Below are 17064 nucleotides of genomic sequence, written 5' to 3' on the forward strand. Positions count from 1 at the left end.
CGCTTTTGGTAAAATTCAGTGATCCGTGTGTTAATAACCAGCAAAATACCGCAAAACATGGAAAATATTATTAGGTTGTGAGATAAAAAGTGATGAAACTAGTAGAGGTGGGAAATTATCAATATAAACCTATAAATTTACACTACATTGATTGTTTCCCACCTTTGACGTATCAGAGGAGTATTCCAAGTAAAACTGTCACTGTCACAGCGGTAACTCGTCCGATATGTCTAAAGGTGGGGAACAATCCATATTATAATGTGAATTTATAAGTTTCTTTCACTAAATTTCCCACCTCTACTAGTTTCATCTCTTTTTATTTAACAACTTAATATGTTTTTCGTCTTTTTTACGTCATTTTGCCGGTTTTTAGCGCACTCATTCCTGTATACATATCAGTGGCGACTTGTGATTTTTACCATAAGGGAGGCTATACCTAACTGTAAAATATCTAGACAAATTTGCACTAGCAAAAAAAAAATTCGCCATAAAAATCTAATTTAAGTTCCCATTTTTTTGACCATTTTTTATTTACGTTTTAGAATATCATCATAATTCATAATTTCATATCATTTTAAAAATAGTTAGTCAAATTGTAAAAGTGTATTAGCAAAGTTTGTGTCGTTTATTTGTTAACAATTCTATCTCTATAAGTAGATATGCATATCAAAATGAATACGGATTTGAACTTTTGAAGTCCATACAAGTTGAAGGTTCACATTTTTTAAGATACTCAACTGAATTTCTTTAATTCTAAAAGCGGCCTACTGCGAATTCAAAAACACGGTAAATTACCGATATTTGCTTCACATTACAGATATAGGAAAAATGTATTTGAACAAGTTGTTCCAAATATTATTCTAACCCCCCATTACCAAATTTCATCACAAAATTCGCACTTTTAGTTTTTTCATTATTTGTAGTCAGTATCCTAAAATTGCAGAGGAGGCTGCTGGTCGATCAGCCACCCTTGCCTAATCTCCGGGCAGCGTGTGCGTTATATAATGCAGCTCTAAGGAGACCGGGTCTCCGTAAACGCTGTTGGACTACGCGGAGCATTAGCAAGTGAGAATTTCCGGCCAGCAGCCTCCGCTCCAGTTTTAGGATCCTGATTACAAATAATGAAAAAACTAAAAGTGTGAATTTTTTGATGAAATTTGGTATGTGGGGTTAGAACATTATTTGGAATAACTTTTTCCGATATCTCTAACGCGAAGCAAAATAGCAAAGTAAACAAAACAGTGTAACATGCGTAAAAAATTTATGGGGAGGCTAAGCCTCCCTTGCCTCCTCTGACCAGCCGCCACTGATACATATTATGTTTTGTGATGATATTTCATAATGGGATGACATTAAGGTTCTTTCCGGTCACCACATTTCGAGAAACATTCGCGTGCCACACAACCTTACATACAAATCATCCGGCATTATTGCCAACATCTGTTCGTATACATATATACATTTGTCCTCAATATTTTAGGGATAATATTTCCTTGGTTAAATGTAAATGGTTATTGACTTTACAATTACTTTTCATTATTTTCGTTCGTAAATCAAGTAAAGCGTAGAGAGCAGCGTACGAGCACGGAGGAAAGGAAATTAAATTGGAATACCGGGCATAGCGGCCTTAGGTACGTTACATTACGTTACGGTACGCTACGTACATACATTTTATTTGTACGTGCAACAAATAATTTAGCAGACGAGAGTTACAATTATCTTTAAATCAAAATACAGGGTCGGGTTCTCTCTGGAGCAGTATGGAAAGATAAATGTGAAACACGGGATTGGAAGTAATACTGTTTTATCTTTAAATAGAAAAATAATAATGAATTTGGTATATTTTAATAACAGTTGTTATTTATGTACCAAGTCAGTAAAGTGACTTTTTATCGAACGAGTCCGATATTACTAGCAGATGGAGGAAAGTGAGCGAGGCGAATAACAGACTAGTTCGATAAAGAGTCTTTACTGACGTGGTGTATACAAAATTTTATCGCCAATCATAAAAAACATTAACAATTACTTAATTTACAAACTTCTGATGAAAAAAGAGTGTTTACTTTGTACGCACATAAGAAGTTATACCTCTATTATTATTATTTCAACGAAATAAATATATTTTAAACAGTTTAATTGTATTTCTATTTAAACATTAAACTAATTTTAATACTTAAAATAATACCTCCCAAAAATTAAAAATAACGTTAATTGTTCCGTTATTGTTTATGAACCGTAGCTTTCCGCAGTTGCATATGCTTGATGAATCGTAGAATATCTAAATAAATAGTAATGTTTTGCTTAAAGGTTTTATTAGTTACCTACTCACTCCTCTTTTTTAATTAATTTTAATTAATAGCTCAATATTTACTTAAAAACGTTTTACAGTTTCAGGTCTTTGCACTCTAGATTAGAACTCTGTATTTCGTATCAATTTTCACTTTCTTCAGTTACTATCAGTATTTATATCATTCACATTTTTTACACAAATTTTACAGATTTTATTTGTTTTACCAACTAAATATCTCTACTATAATTATTTACTATACCGATTTACTTACATTATTTAACTTCATCAAACATATGCAACCAACCATTCCTTTTCAAAGATAAAGGCAGTTTTTGTTTTTATTTGATAAAAGCAGTTTTTGTTTTTATTTGATTCAGAGTTGGACCACCATCTCCATATAGCTATTTCAGCATCTATGCATCCTCAGTGAAGCTATGCAGTCACAACTCTGAAACAAATATCAACATTCCTTTTCAATTAGTTTTTTCTATTCTCTTCCTCACACTTGAACCATAACTCATTCAATACAATTATCATATTTTTACTTTAACCCAGATTTCAATTAATATTCCATTTATTTAATTTTCCATAAAATTTTGTGACGTCACAGCTGGACTGCAAAATTTTGCTTTCAAATTACAGTTTGAACCAATTAATATATTACAGTTCATAAACTTTTATTAACATATTTGTATTCATATTAAATAATAATAATATTTTCAAATGTTAAATATATTGAATAAATGTAAATAGTAATTTTCATTATTCACTTTTCGGATGACACAGGCATCATGTCAATTCATGAAAAACCACTTTCCTGTGACATCTTGTCATACATTTTTGGCACCTATCAGTCTAGGTCAGTTGGTCGTTAACCTCTCACCTGAACAGTACGTGCAATTTCCGATCAAGGATGAAGTACATCCACATGGTATAGGGCTTTTCATCGATTGTCATTTGTTTCGAGCTTCTGTCATGTGTCACATAATATTAATATATCTACGTCATACGTCTTTGGTTTGTATCATTGGTGTATGCCAATAACTTATGACGTAGACATATTAATATTATGTGACACATGACAGAAGCTTGAAACAAATGACTGTGAATGAAAAGCCCTATTGAAATAATATTAATACATCGACTTAACCTTCCTTCTACTTTAACTTAGAGTTTGACCCCCTGTGTGGCTCAGCTCAGTGGTAAGAGCGCCTAACCTTTGGATCGAAAGTTCCGAATGGTAGTGGGTTCGAATCTCACCAGGGTCAGGAATTTTTTCATTTATTATAAATTAATAAATGAAAATAGTTTCTGTCCTTGTGGGATCGGTACTCACCGGAGGAACCGCAGACGTTCGGATACAATTAGCGTCTCTTTGCAAAGACAATGACGTCGACTTTGCAAAGTAACAAGACACTTACTCAACACACACACTACACATTACACCTGAGTTAGTGATAAGTTATACAATTACGTGGCTAAAGGTTCTAGTTCTAAACCAAGGCCAAAATCAGAAAAAAAAACTTTGAGTTTCTATGATTATATCCAAATTGTTCGTTATGTATCTTCGCCGCCATCAGTAGCTGCCTAATTCAGGTGCCTGTTTTTAGTGTTGAAGTTTGAGTCTTTAGTGTCAAGTGATTATGCAATTATCGGCAAATTTTGTCTCAGAGACCGATGTTGGACGTGATATACTCGATGAAAATAGTTATTTATGTACTAAGACAGTAAAGTTACTGTTTATCGAACGAGTCTGATATTATGAGCAGAGCGAATGTAGCGAGCGAGGCGAATAAGAGACGAGTCTTTACTGACGTGGTGCATACAAAATTTTATCGACAACAATTTAATATTGGTTTTAACACTTACTTGCAATTTACAATTTAAGAATTTTTTAAATTTTAGACGTAATAAAAATTTCATGACAGTGATAACAGATGACTTTTGCATGATGGCCGCTTTCGATTTTCAATCGATAGTTATCAATATTGAATAATTACTAAATCGGTAAAGTTTTGATTTATTTTATATGAATATAATTACAAAATACTACAGAATTGTACTTTTGACATAAATTTAATTAACAGTGTCGTAAATTTTGTAGAATATTTTTAGTAATTAAAGTAAATAAATTGTAAGTTAACTCAAATAAGTAATCGATTACTGCCATCGACCACTTACATTCAATCTCGATTAATCGCGGCAGGTAAATTAAAATTCTTCTTTCAGTACAATAAAGTGTTACTTTACTGCCGCAAATGAGGGCAAATGAGTACAATAATGAACGACTTTAGTGACGCTTAGCGATAAAAATATTTATATTAACAAAAAACGTGCGAACAAGTGCTGACAATTTAGTATCGCAATTGCCAGGAGTAAAAGGTGAAGGTAGGTACAAGAAAACATCAGTGGAAATCACAAATGAGTTGTTATATAATTGTTTTTATTTTATTTGGTATTTTGCTAATGTTTAAGAGCCTTAATGAATTAAAAATAGGTATCATTCTTGTTTAACTTCACTCCTTCAAGGAGTAAACACAATCCTACACTTGAAAATGTGTCAATGGAAACATTTTTTTATGTTGGTCTCTGACACTGATGTTATCTTTAATGTTCAGAAAACCTATGTTAGTTGCGGAAGGTTAATGTCGATTACTTTACAATGCTAAATCTACCAATAATGTAATTTAGACGTTTTTACACCTAATTAAGTGGCTAGTTTCATATACTTGTACACTGGACGTAAGTAACCACATTCTCTATTTTTTCAACTGTCAAAATTTACCCTTTAGCTTTTAAATTTAAGTGGTTTACTTATTTCCCGCTTCACACTGATGACGGTGAGTTTCGACCGAAAACGTTTTGTGTATTGTAATTTTCCACTACCATGTGGATAAAGTTTAAAGAATTTTTAATAAATTCATATACCTACATACAACAGAAGTGTTTACTTCATTCTACGTTGTCATTATTTATCTTCATCTTAACTGAAATACCACTTCTTTATTTGCTTTCATTGGTGAACTTCTGATAGCGTTCGATTTTGTTTTAAATACGTCTTTGTGTTGCCAGGTGAAACTTTTATAAATAGATCAAAATCAAACAGTTCTAATTCAGAATTATGGAACTTTTCTACTAACTTTTTCTAACTTTTAGCTCATAAAAAACTAAAAAATACATGTATTTTGATTTATTATTTAATCTCCAAGCAAAATAATTTTACGTCTTTACCATATTAAAAGTTTTTCGCGTAACATTATGTACACGACGCCGACGCTCAAAGGATTTAAGTCAACCTACAAAGTTTTCCTTCGAAAGTACTTAACTAGTTTTCTTGTATATTTTCCTATACACTGTCACGATCGTGGAAACTTTACCTTCCATTTGTATATCTTATTCCAATATATCAGAATTTTTAATAAATTCAGATACCTACATACAACAGAAGTGTTTACTTAATTTCTACGTTGTCATTTATCTTCATCTTAACTAAAATACCACTTTTTTATTTGCTTTCATTGGTGAACTTCTGATAGCGTTCTATTTTGTTTTAAATACGTCTTTGTGTTGCCAGGTGAAACTTTTATAAATAGATCAAAATCAAACAGTTCTAATTCAGAATTATGGAACTTTTCTACTAACTTTTTCTAACTTTTAGCTCATAAAAAACTAAAAAGTACATGTATTTTGACTTATTATTTAAGCTCCAAGCAAAATAATTTCACGTCTTTACCATATTAAAAGTTTTCCGCGTAACATTATGTACACGACGCCGACGCTCAAAGGATTTAAGTCAACCTACAAAGTTTTCCTTCGAAAGTACTTAACTAGTTTTCTTGTATATTTTCCTATACACTGTCACGATCGTGGAAACTTTACCTTCCACTTGTATATCTTATTCCAATATATCGGTTAATTAGTACACAGGTAACGCAATTTCTATAATAAATTTATGCAGATTTTTTTTGTTTTTTTGGCTTTAGTTTGAAAGTTTTAGCTACGTAATTACATATAGGTCAATATTAGTACTCATTCATACATAATTAGTGTACGGGGAGGAGGATACTGTTCATGCTCAGGGATTCATCAGAGCGATCTTATTCTAACACTTTCTCTTGTTATTCTTATATCCTTTGAGCTCTCAGGCCTCCGATTTTGATTTCAGTTCTTCATTTACCTATTTTCCCATGCATTTACATTTTGACCATCGTCTTCAATTCTTTAATACTTTTCATTTTACTTCTTCCTATTTCGTAGAGTTAATTTTTCCATTTCTTTATGGGCCTTTCCTTTATCCTTTTCCTTCTAATTCGCAATTCTAATTTTTGCCCTTTTACCGCATCATTATTCCAGTTCAATCAGAGAGTGCAGCAAGCACCTCTACCAGTTTCGAAACTTATTAGTCTCTCATCAGGAGGTACATATGCTGCTCTCTCTGACCCAACTAGGACAAACCCCGGCGTGCAGTCACCGATTGCAACGAACGAAATGGCACGATTTACATGTTTACTCTGATTGGAGTACGTTTGGAACCATTCTCGTTGGAACTTTACCGCGCTGAGCAGATGGGACGTGAATTATAAATTGTAAAATTCCCTCATCTTCCTTAGTCTCAGCATCCGTTATGGCTTGCGAATTGTAGAAGCCTTGGAGGTGTTACCAGAGAAGCAGAGCCGGATTTAAGGCGGTGGGGGCCCCTGGGCAGAATTGGTGTGGGGGCCCTACCTCCTACCATTAAAAAAATGTTGATCTACTTTTATAATAAATATACTTTTAAATAGTAAACAGTATATAATAATAATAGTAAGATGTATGGTTAAAGTCCGGGAATTTTTCGAGATATTTTATTTGAAAATTTCTTGATTATGTTAGACATATCTAGTTGCATTAAGACATCGTGGCCAATGCTCATTATAGAGAGATGATTCAAACACTCTTGGCCCATTTTAGACCAAAGTCGATTTTTAATTAACTTCAATTTTGAGAATGATCTCTATCCACTGCATTTAGTTAGCATCAGAAGTAAATATAAACAAAGTGTCACCTCAACATTTGGAAAAGCATCATTAATATTGTTTTCTTTTAGCAGTTGGTACGTTTGAAGTTCTTTGCTTATATTTGATGAGCTGATTTCCTCTTTAAATGAATTGAAGAATCTTACAAACTGTACCAGATGGACACGTAAGTTTTCATCTAAATGATTGCTATAAATGTTGGCAAGCTTTAGTGAGTGAACTTCAATTTCATTGAGAGTTAAATCTTCCAATTTTCCAAAATGATGTAAAAATACAAAATTGGAATAAGTAGACAGCCTCTGACTTAAAGAGGTAATGAAGTGATCTATTATAGCGATAAAATTTTGAGTTTCAAGCTTCTCTGATGTTCTCATATCTTTCGAAATTGTCACGTCCTGACTGCATAATTTATTTAAGTGATTTAAGTGCTGCCACTCCTGTATTAAGATCAATATTTGGATCTTGAAGAATACGACTTGTGCTGTTTGTCTTCCCTAATATCCTCTCTGTTTCCAGTAAACACATTCGATTATAGGTACACACCGTTTGCAATGCTACGAGTTTTAAATTGTTGCTCATAGTCTTACAAAATTTTGAATATTGCTCCTTTAATCTGATTATAACCTTTAACTAGTTCTTTTGCGGCATCATCTCCATATCTAGTAGTAGGTAGTTGTATTTGCTCTTTTAGGAACAATAATATTTTTGCCACGGTCTGCGTTGCTCTCGCTTAAAGACGCAGCTTTTAAACATTCTGTTAACAAGTTGTATATTATGTAGAGGAAGTGACAAATACATAATGTTGAGTCCGCGAGTCTTTACCCGTGCGTCATCATTTAAAGCATACGAAATAAGTCGGAAATTGAAATTTACTAAACGTAACAGCAAGTGACACTAAGTGACTTGCTGTTGCGTTTAGTAAATTTCAATTGGCAAAAACATGGTAAACCTTTCAACAGGAGTGAAACCTTCTATGTAAAAAAATATCACAGTTAATCGATTGGTATCAACTGAATAATAATTTGGCCTCTTAATCCTTGAAACTATTTCATTTAATACGTTTTGACCCATCGGATGTACAATTTTCTCACATATGGTTGATGAACGTTAGTTGACATGTCCGCTTCCAGGATTTGAATATTGATTAATATGGTGCTTCAAAATTGATCATATTCAGCTAATAACTGGAGTATGGAGTATTCCCAAATAATTTTCATTTTTGTGATGAACTCGACAACCCATTTTCGCTGCGAAATGCTAAATCTCGTTCACAAATAAACTTTATAACACTAAAATTAGTCTTTGAGTATTTTACAATAATTCTTTATTGCTACGGCCTGTTTTGCTATTTCAGTATCAATACACCCAATTCTTTCGTGTGCTTTCGACATTTCGTGATCCATAATAAGCCTACTATCTGCATGTTTCCAATCATTCCTCTGTGGCTAAAATGGGTACGAACACTAGATAAAAATTTACAAACGAAGCAATATGTACACTCACCCGGTGGAAGGTGAAACACATAACCATGAACAATGTATTATATTATCACTCCTACGGTCCTTCATTTTATACTTGGACTTGACATACATTGTCGATGTCGAGTTCCTGTATCTCCTGCCAATATCTGTTTAAATGAACCTCTTATGTTTGGGGCTTTGTGGGGGCCCCGAAATGTGGGGACAGCTGCCCAGCCTGCCCCCCTTAAATCCGGCCCTGCAGAGAAGGTTCCCATTGTTTTCAATCTGGTAGGATGTAGAGTAACATTTTTGGATGTTGTTTTGTGTGCTATTAGATTGAAAACTTGGCTTATTTTCTTTTTCTAATTGTTGCCTTGTAATTCTTTCTGGTTTCATTATATTAATATATCTTAACTAGAACGTTTGCTTCTGTTTAATGTACTCACTAATAGGTTTCTGCTTTGTCATTTTCCTGATATCTTTTATAATTTTTTATCCTGTTTCATTTTGTCTTTACGTTTGCCAAGATAATACACATAATTATTGGAATCTAATATAACGGATAGAGTTTTTAGGGTTAATCAAGAAGAAGCCTACTCGGAACTACAAGAAATCAAGGCAGGTGTACCACAAGGTAGAGTGATAAGGCCATCATATACCTATTATACATGAGTGATATCCTTAACTTAGAGAATAACACAATAGCTACTTTTGCTGCTGATACTGCCGTCTTGGCCGTTGGTGAAGACCATGAAGACGGAGGAAGGAAACTATAAGCCTCTGTTATGCTGACGAATTAAATTAAACGAAATGTAGTCAGGGTTCAATAATTTTACAAACAACAAAAAATAACACAGTCCTGTTAATGCAAATAATACTCAGATACAATATGCTGATACCGTAAAATGGCTATTACATTAGATGCTAGAATACGCTGGAGGGCCTATGTTAAATAGAAAAGGGAGCAGCTCAACATGAAGCATACAAAAATATATTGGCAATTGGGAAAACAATTCACTCTATCAATCTACAACAAAATACTTTTGTATAAACAGATTCTAAAACCTATACGGACTATGGCTTCCAGCTGAGTAATGTAGTAGGAGTAATTTAGATCTCATCCAACGTTTCCAAAACAAAGAGCTAACTAGCAATATCAACGCTCCTTGGCACTATAATAAAAATGGCGACCTCCATAGGGACGTAGTAATGGATACCGTTAACAAGACCATTGAAAAATTTGTCAAGAGTCACAAACAACGACTTCTTCGACACATCAATTTTGAGGCCATTCAGCTCCTCGACAACACGGATCTGGCTAGACGACTCAAGACAAAGAAACATTTCGAGTTAGTTAAGAAGTAAGCAGAGTATAGTACAAGTGATTTTACAGGTTCATATTTGAGCAGTATGTTAACATAATCTAAGGGATTGAGTTTGCCCTTAGTCTTAGGTTTTTAGTAGTCATTTAGACTATAAAAAATTACACTAGTATAAAAAAGTACTTTTTATAATACTAACGTTTTTAAAATGGCATATAATAATAATTAACTTATAAAATATGAATTTTAAGTATATTAACTTTTAATTATGTATTAAAAAAAAATAAGCGACAGGAAGGTTTCGAATTCAGGACCTCTAGATCTCCGGTCTAACGCTCTACCACTGAGCTACCATCTCTCGATGTCTTAACTTACGTTAAAATGGAATTCAAATGTCATAGCATTAGTCACATTTTTAAAATAGTTTGATATTTAAAAAAATCCATTTATCCATACAATAGCAGTTAAATATTGCATTGTTAGTCAGCTCTGAGCTATTCTGAAAATTTCAAGTACCTAGTTAGCCTAGAACTATTTTTAAAATGGATTACAAAATTTGCGGAGTCCGTGACACCAACCAAGCCAAGTATATAAAAACGTTTTAAAAAGATCATATTGTTTGAGCAGATTGTAATGTTCTTAAGCTTTTTATGGGTGTTTATTAAATAAACAAAAGAAAATGGTTTATGCGCATTTCTGGTCTTCTTCTGGTTATCTAGTAGATAAATTGCGCAATATAAAGCGCTCTTGGGCGTAAAAAAGGGACAAGGCATAAAAATTCAAAACAAGAAAAACGACATTTAAAATTTTGCAAATAAATTATTATTTTTAAAAGATGTTTAGAATGGTAATCTATTTGAAATTATTTTTTACATATACTTTTCATACATAGATTACAATTTTTTTGCTGAATATTTGGGAGCAAAATATGTTTAAATCGGTATTTGATTGACTTACCTCTTTTTTCACAAATACCCAAATGACTTACTCCCTTTGTAATTGAACATAGAAATGATTACACAGGATAATGGAAAATTTTAGATACAAGATCACTTAAATGCAACGTATATTTTTATTGTATATTCCTTGATTCCTTGAGTCATTTATTGTTCAACCTGATCATGGACGAAACAATAAAAAATGTAAGAATTAAAAAAAGGATACCAAATGGGAAAAAAACAACTTAAAATAATCTGCTATGCGAACGATGCAATACTAATCTCTCAAAGTGAAGATGATTTACAACGTATGCTGCACCAATTCAACATAATCGCCAGAAAATTTAACTTGTTAATTTCCTCACAAATGACAAAATGCATGGTTATAACAGCAGATCCAATAATATGTATGTAAATTGGAGCTGGAAGGTCAGATAATAGAACAAGTGATGGAGTTTAAATACCTAGGCATCACACTATCTAGCTACGGAAGGCTCGAAACAGAAGTGGAAGATCAAGTGAATAGGGCAAACAGAGCCGCATGTTGCCTGAATGACACAATATGGAGAAATAAAAATATCGGAAAATAAATGAAAGGCAGAATTTACAAAACAGTTATCAGACCAATAATAACATACGCGGCAGAAATACGACCCGACACAGAGAGGACAAAGAGATTGCTCGAAACAGCGGAGATGAAAACCCTTCGAAAAATCGATGGTAAGACTCTATGGGACAGAGCTAGAAGTATAGATATACGACGGAGCTGCAAGGTGTATAACATTAATAACTGGGTAAGAAATAGAAGAATAGAATAGAATGACCACATAAGCCGAATGACAACAAATAGGATAGTCAGGACAGCGAGAGACGGAAGACCACGAAACGATGGAATGACAACTTACTAGAGACACATTGAAAAAAAAAACAAACAAAGTAATGTCTATAAAAAAAGAAGAAAAAGAAGATTTATATTATTAAAAAACATTCTACATTAATTATAGTCGGAGAGATAGAAGCGGATTTTGTGCGTGATAAGTAATATGGAAAAACTATACGGGGATATGTTGAATTAGTTGTGTACATGACTTTCACCAACGGCCGGAAACCAGAGTTGGGGCAGAGGGTAGTTATAAGGGGTCAAAGTCGCGGAATTTATTATTTTTTTTTATGACGCTGATGATCGAGATAGGGCACCAAAATTTGGGAATAAGTAGGTCTTTACGTAACTAAGTAAAATCTCTAGGGGCGGAACGTTGCGTGGCCTACAAAGGGGTGGGGATAGGGTTGAATATAAAAAATATAAAGGGTTTTTTGCGACGTTCGTGATTGAGATAGTGGACCAAAATTTGGGAATAAGTAGATCATGACATTACTAAGTAAAATCCCCAGAGCCGGAAACCAGAGTTAGGGACAAGGGTAGTTATAAGGGGTCAAAATCGCCGTTTTTATTATTTTTTTTTGTGACGCTCATGATCGAGAGAGTGCACCAAAATTTGGGAATAAGTAGGTCATGACGTAACTAAGTAAAATCTCCAGGGGTGGCACTCTGCGTGGCCGACAAAGGGGTGGGGCAGGGGTGAATACAAAAAATATAAGGGGTTTTTTGCGACGTTCGTTATTGACAGAGTGCACCAAAATTTGGGAATAAGTAGACCATGACATAACTAAGGAAAATCCTCAGAGCCGGAAACCAGAGTTGGGCATGAGGGTAGTTATAAGGGGTCAAAATCGCGGTTTTTATTATTTTTTTTTGTGACGCTCATGATCGAGATAGTGCACCAAAATTTAGGAATTAGTAGGTCATGAGGTAACTAAGTACAATCTCCAGGGGTGGAACGTTGCGTGGCCGATAAAGGGGTGGGGATAGGTGTGAATATAAAAAATATAAGGGGTTTTTTGTGACGTGCTAGATTGAAATAGTGCACAAAAATTTGGGAATAAGTAGACCATGACTTAGCTAAGTAAAATCCCCAGAGCCGGAAACCAGAGATGGGGATGAGGGTAGTTTTAAGGGGTCAAATTCGCAGTGTGTTTTATTTTTTTTTTGTGACCCGGCACAACATTTGTCCCCCACGCAGCGATCCGCCCCTGGAGATTTTACTTAGTAATGTCATGATCTACTTGTTCCCAAATTTTGGTGCACTATCTCGATCACGAACGGCAAGAAAACCCCCATATATTTTTATACTCACCCCTGCCTACCACCCCTTTGTACCCCAAGCAGCGTTTCGCCCCTGAAGATTTTACTTAGTTACGTCATAACCTACTTACTCCCAAATTTTGGTGCACTATCTCCATCATGAGCGCCACAAAAAAAATAATAAAAACCGCGAATTTTACCCCTTATAACTACCCTCGTCCGCCACTCTGGTTTCCGCCTCTGGGGATATTACTTAGTTATGTCATCGTCTACTTATTTCCAAATTTTGGTGCACTATCTCAATCACGAACGTCGCAAAAAACCCCTTACATTTTTTTATATTCACCCCTGCCCCACCCCTTTGTCGACCACGCAGCGTTCCACTCCTGGTGAAATTACTTAGTTACGTCATGACCTACTTATTTCCAAATTTTGGCGCGCTATCTCGATCATGAGCGTCACAAAAAAAAAATAATAAGAAACGGAATTTTGACCCCTTATAACTTACCTTCCTTCCCCACTTTGGTTTCCGGCTCTGGGGATTTTAGTTATTTATGTCATGGTCTACTTATACCCAAATTTTGGTGCAGTATCGCAATCATGAACGTCGCAAAAAACCCGTTATATTTTTTATATTCACCCCTACCCCCACCCCTTTGTCGGCCACGCAGCGTTGAGCCCCTAGAGATTTTACTTAGGTACGTGATGACCTACTTATTCCCAAATTTTGGTACACTATCTCGATCATGAGCGTCATAAAAAAAATAATAAAATCCGCGACTTTGACCCCTTATAACTACCCTCGGCCCCAACTCTGGTTTCCGGCCGTTGGTGAAAGTCATGTACACAAATAATTCAACATATCCCCGTATAGTTTTTCCATATTACTTATCACGCACAAAATCCGCTCTCAGCTCTTAGACTATTATTACTAATAGCTAAACATACTTCAAATTTTTATTCGTCGTCAGAGGTTGATGAATCCGGGAGTAAATCAGCTAAGTTTTTATCTGTGGGTAAATTTTTCTTTTCTACCGTTATAGGCTCAGGCTTGTTATATGCCTCCTTGGGTAATAAGTTTGTAGACGCTTTTCCCCTCTTTTCTAAATCTGCGGTCTTAAAAGGTTCTTAAAAGATTTGTCAAAGGACAACTTGTACTGAAACTTGTATGTTTCTAGAAGAGAAATCTAGATTATACTAGATTTTTCATATATTAACCAACGAAACTGTCTTCAGTTTGTCTTGTTAGACTGAGTATCCGTTTTGCGTTTTTATTTTCTATTAGACTATGATTCGTATCGCACTCCATATGTATATGACCTGACATTAAAAATTTGTGAACAATAATTTTTAAATTTGCAGAGCATTGTAAAGCGTTTAAACAAGCTGCTTTTATTAAACTGTTTTCATTTTGACCAGGACAGCAGCAGTCTAAGTATATTATTAGGTGTCTCGACGTTAGGATCTAAATCTTTAGTAAGGTATTGATATAGGCAGGGACCAATTTTATTTCGGCCACGTTTTGCTAAAGATTCATCCCATAAAATAGTAGTGAGCTTGTGAATTGTATCATTTACAAAGGTTAACTTATAACTAAGTAAATATTGTAAAAACGCTGTCTTTCTTTGTATTATGTCACCATCTGTATACATTAAAAATATAAACATAATCTCGGACATCACACACTATAAAAGGTCACTTGACCATTTGCAGGGGCTGTTCCAATGCCACATATCGGCCAATCCCAGAAATCAATATCCCGTTGCATTAAAAGCTAACCGTGAATAAGGGGCCAAGACAAGTTGTCTCATTCTTTACTAATATATAAACTGATATAGACAGTGCCAAAGGTATATGTTAACATATCCCTTTTTACACTAAACTTTATATATTATTTTGTAAGTAATTACTCTGATGAGTAATCTTTTGGAACAATCAATTTAATTTCCAATTTTAGCTACATTGACTTTTCTCCTTTTACCCACAAATAAAACATTCTTTTTTAACCCATATCCCAAATAATCCCGTTATTTCGTCAAAAATTGACTTATCCCCTTTTTTCACGCCCAACAGCCAATTTTACAGTATATTTCTCACACGACTTCTGAAAATAGCTTGAATAAGCACCATGTTTCCAGTTTACTAGCTATTACCTTTTTACTCTTAATGCAATTTTAATTTTTCTTTATTTAAAAACCTGTACAACAAAGAGCTAAAAATGTTAAAAATCAACAAAATTAAATTGGATCAAATAAATGTGCCGTTTCTTGTTGTTGGCCATTTGCCAGACTCTTCTATAAGTATAGTGGACACAGACCAAGCTCGCTAATTACGGAATTAGTAATCAGATATGTCATTTGTATTCATGAAACGAAATGGTACCCTGTTTAATTTGGCCATTCGTCGTTTGTTAGTGAATTGTTAGTTATAGGATTTATATAATTTCGATGTTTATTCGGGGATTGAACGTCCATTTCAAGGGAAAACTAAACAAAGAAATTGATTGAATGCGGAATTAACGGATTATAAAATTTGATTGGTGTAACATACGAGTCCGGCAACTGAAACTGAATGAATATTCGATAATCCTTGTGAATTAGAAATGTGGACTTAAGGAATGTAATCCATTTACAATATCTATAGTATGGTAGATAAAACAGATTATTTCATTCATAGGAGATTCTGACCAATAGAAAGCTACAGAAATAAAAATTAAAGTGATTATTTTTTAATGATTTTAACTTCCAATCGTATAGCAAGATATTTGATCCCGTGTTTAATTCTGTCCAATCAGATTAAAATTATACTGAGAATTATCTACTGTAGAAAATTACCGATAGAATTTTTTTAAGTAGATTGTTTCTGTTTAATGGCAACCAGTTTCCTAGTTTTAACAATTGTCATATTTAAGAAAATATCCATAATATACGTATTAAAAAATAGTCTTACGGATACCACACGACAGTAAGAATAAATAAGAAAATAATGCTTCATTTTTACTCAAATTTGTTGTCATTGGGCAATAGCCACTCGAGCCCTGCGGGCTCTCGTGTTTATTGCCAGACAACAAATTTTCGAAAAACCGTCGCATTATTTTCAATTTATTCTCACTCTCTTGTGATATTACACCCGATAATTTTTGATAATATCCCATCGTCAAATATATTACGTCAGATGCCCTTCGATGCTACGAAAAAATATATTCAGTGACACTAATGACAATTACTGTTTTAAAAGTTATAAAAGTGATGACTTTCAACCGTCAAATATGTATAACAACTGTGTGTTTAACTGTAGTAATTTGTACTTACATAAATAAATTACAATTAAATTTTGGTTTTGAACAGGTTTATTCATGAAATAATCGCAGCAAATTGCACTCAATCTCTAAAATTAGTATCGAATTTTTGCCCTCGTGAAACTTTGACATAATTTCACTCCCCTTCGGGTCGTGAAATGAAAACTGTCAAAGTGTCACTCGGGAAAAATTCGATAATTTTAGAGCTCTTGTGCAATTACTACTGATTATTTCATTCATAGGAGATTCTTACCAATAGAAAGCTACAGAAATAAAAATTAAGGTAATCATTTTTGATAATATTTCGTCGTCAAGTATATTACGTCAGATGCCCTTTGTTACTGCGAAAAAATACATTCAGTGACATAAATGACAATTAATGTTTTAAAAGTTATAAAAGTGATGGCTTTCAATCGTCAAATATTTATAATAACTGTGTGTTTAATTGTACTAATTTGTACTTAAATAAATAAATTAAAATAAAATTTTGGTTTTTAACAGTTTTATTCATGAAATAATCGTAGCAAATTGCACTCGATCTCTAAAATTAGGATCGAAGTTTTGCCCTCGTGACACCTTGACATAATTTCACTCCCCT

Source organism: Diabrotica virgifera, chromosome 3 (assembly GCF_917563875.1).
Source record: "Diabrotica virgifera virgifera chromosome 3, PGI_DIABVI_V3a".
Classification (NCBI taxonomy): Eukaryota; Metazoa; Arthropoda; class Insecta; order Coleoptera; family Chrysomelidae; genus Diabrotica; species Diabrotica virgifera.